Consider the following 3,963-nt stretch of genomic DNA (forward strand, 5'->3'; position numbering starts at 1 on the left):
AAAACGATACTGCTTCGACACTCGACTCACAACGCACTGAACTGGCCTCAGTCACAATGATAAAAATGATAAATATTATGTTGTTAAGTTGAAAATCATGTATGCAAAAAATATGATGTTGTCGTATTATTTGCTGTTGTCTTCGCTCTCTGTCGTCGTCGTCGTCTTCATCGTCGTTTCAGAGATAATACGCAAGCGAAGTTGAGTTTGCTATATTGAGCAATCCGACAACTTCACGAGTCACACACAGAATATGCGACCGATGACGATGTCGACAACGGTATACACTGTGCATACGGTCGTGCTTGTCTCTTGCTCTCCTCATACACATAAGCTCTAAGGATCACAGTGTATGTTTTCAAAAACAGCGTGTGCCGTATTTTGGCTGGTTGCCACTGTTGCTTCCGTCGCTGCCACCGCTTCTGTTACTGTTATTGTATATATTGAAGTATATGGTAAATGATATATGAATTTGATGGATGTGCTTGTATGATGTGCCACATCAATCCATTTCGAATGAAAATGGTATTGCGCTCTCCCAAAGATGATATGCGAGAAAGTTGATGGTGAAGTTCCCCGCGCGCACACATACCACATTTTGTACAACATCAAAAGTCAACGTGTTGTGACAAGGAGAGAGAGAGGTAGGAGAGCGTGTGACAGAAAATTAAGAGGAGCACTGATACACACACAATGGCGAAATGAAAGAAAAAAATCGGGAAATTCGACAAACTGGAGAGAAAGACAGAAGGAGATCACGGGAATGAGAGACGGTCCCGAAATGAGCGATTGCATTTGTACGAAAGACGCCGACCAATTGACAAGGTGAACGTATTTTTAACGAATTGTACAAATACCGACGGAGACGACGACACCAAATAATATATACATAGATTTTTTTGTTGTTGGTTTAAAATAAAAAAAAATAACAACGATGGTACGCATGTTTACCGAAAAGGAATCAACCTATTTACGAATTCAAAACCAACAGTTATTTCACCTTTGTAAACGGTATTTGTCGAGGGGATACACAGCTCAAAAGAAAGTGAAAAGTAACGACAACGAAAAAAAAAGTATAGAGACAATGGAATCCGGTGTATAAATTGAAATGTACACATCGGTATCCTTTGACGAATGCGACACACCGAAATGAATTTCAATTTCAAGTTCAATTTTTCTTTTATTCACATTCCACGTTTCCATACATTCTTTTTGTCTCGAATTCTACTAACAATTTTCTCTATTTACATAACCATTTGGAGTCTGTTGTTAGGATCGCTTTTATTCACGTTTATTGAACAATTTGTGATGTGCATTAATTAATTCGATACATTCATAAAGCATGTTTAAATTGCAAACGTAATTGCATTTGATTTCAATTGCTGTACAAATAAAAATATTTTCGATTTGAATGCTTCATATTATGCAAATTGAAAACAATAGCTCATAGTATAAAATATTCGAAAAATTCATTTCGCACGAACAAACGAAATAAATTTTGTTCGATGCTACCTCTATAGAGCTATAGCTCATACCGTAAAAACCATAGCAAATAACATTAGATGTTTGCTTTTGTTTGATACGTATTTTCATTTATTCATTGCTGCTCATTTTGATTCGGAGAATTGACAAATGTCTGAAACCACCAAAACTGAAAAGAATTGCCGACCATTTCGGATTTATGTAAAAGCGGAACAAAATTTGATGCTTGTTGATGTGAATCTTTTCAAATCAAGTTGTTTAAGAATCGTTGGTTTAGTTTGAATGTGGCTCATTTTAACGGGCATAGGTAATTTAACGCGTACAATTAGTGTGGTCGGGATTGAAATTGAAAAGACGTTTCGATTGTTTGGTTCAAACGAATACATTTCTCTTACTGAAGGGACGAAAAAGCTATAATCCATTCCAAAAGTGGCGTCAAACGTTCTGAAGTTCAAGTTTTAAGTGGCAGGGGTTAATTTGTGAAAATAAATAGGAGGTAATCTGAAAAAAGCTTAATTGAAGAACAAAAATGTATGATATTCTTTGAAAATGTGCACATAGATATACGTAAATGGCAAAAAGTCAATTTATACTGAAGGGGCTTCACATAAAAGCATTAAGTCTATATGGTTAAAATGAATGGTTTTCATGGCAATACCATCAATTATCTATTTTAAAAGAAAAACCAGTACAAAAACTAAAAAGATATTTTCTTCACACTGTGCATGCGTACGCTATACCATCAGCTTAGTATGTAGAATATGAGACGGAGACTATTTCACGTTAGACCGTACCGGGCCGACTCTCTTCGGTCCTATCATTTTGTGCGTAATCATTTTATTTCATCATTCTCATAAATCATAAAGCATATTGTTCGATGTGAATGTGAGCGAATGTGTGTTGTGCTAAGCAAGGTTTATTGATACTCGATATGAAGCATCGGAAAATTACTAAATTGACATTTCAAATTAATTCGTAGCAATTTGAAAAATGATTGTAGCTGTTGTGGCTGTACATGTATATTTGTGTTTTTATTTTCGCCTTCATTTTTGCAGCAAGTGCCTCGCTGTCATTTTATAGACGTGCCATCATATAATAGATTCATTGAAACAATGAATTGAATTGTACATAGTCTGCTATTGGCAAGCACAAAGCGAAATAAAACGCTACCTTCTTGCTCTTGTATCGCATGACACTTAACTGTAGTAGTTTTTCTGTATGTACGTATGGATCCAGCCGCCGGGTCGCAGTTTTTGCCGCTTAATTATTATCATTATTATTGAGTTAGCATATTATTTCATTTCGTCAACTGCTCTATGTGCTCTATGTCCTCTTTTTCGGCATAAGTGAGGGTGTAATTTCGGCTCCTTAATATCGTGTCAATTTTAGTGTGATTGAGAGAGTTTCTCTTTGAACGAACGAGGTACCGGTGTCGAATGATAAAGTAACACGTTGCCGACTTGAATTGATCAAATATGCATCTATTATTTGTCTCAACCGTTGTGAAAGTTCATTTACAAAGTTCTCTGGTCAAATATAGATAGGCAATGCTTGTGTTTTTGAGGTTTTGCTGTATCCTTTTGAGTTGATTTTCAAGTGCCAATCTGCAATGTGAAAATACACACGCTGCACAAAATAATAATAATAACCACTAATTGCTGTGACAACTTTTCCATTATCGATTTGTAATTAAGTGCAAAATACATAAAACGCAATTGGGTCACTTGGTGTTCAAAGCAAAACGAAAAAGCAACAAGGAAAGAGAAAATACTCGCGATGACACCAACAACCGCTTATGATGATGATGACGATGATGATGATGATGATGTTGACGGCAGAAGGTGACAACACTTCTTTGTCCAAAATTTACAAAAATCGAATTTTTCAAACTCAATCATATTCCAATAATATATGACAATCACGATAATTATTCACTTGTAATTACATGCTTATCAAATGACATCAAAGTAATGATTCTATTTATAAATCGTCTTTTTCAATCTACCGTCATTGGGTAGACTTTTTTACTTGATTCAAACAACACATTCACGTCGAATTAAATCAATGGCAGTGAACTTTCTCTTGATATGCTAAAACTCAATGCAATCAATCAATGTGACTCACTGTCCAACGTTCATTGGATTGACCTAGTCACATGATCTATTGATAAAAACTAGAAGAACAAAAGAGACGAGTTTATCGATATGAAACAAAAAATGCAAAATTCTACGAAAATATTATAATATACTACTACATTAAAATTAAAAATGATATTTATTGCCAAGCACATTGAGCTATTTTAGGCTTCCTGATTCAGCTGCTAAGGTCCATTTGATAATTTATAAATGAGAGTCTGAAAACCAAAACAAATTATAAAAATTATTTTCGGAAAAAGAGCATAAGAACTTATTCAGCACAAAACGAGAATATAGAGAACTGAGAGTTAAAACAACACATAGAATACTGAGAGCAAAAGTAGCA

Source organism: Contarinia nasturtii, unplaced genomic scaffold (assembly GCF_009176525.2).
Source record: "Contarinia nasturtii isolate CC-2019 unplaced genomic scaffold, AAFC_CNas_1.1 Cnas_scaffold_1371, whole genome shotgun sequence".
In the NCBI taxonomy this organism is placed as follows: domain Eukaryota; kingdom Metazoa; phylum Arthropoda; class Insecta; order Diptera; family Cecidomyiidae; genus Contarinia; species Contarinia nasturtii.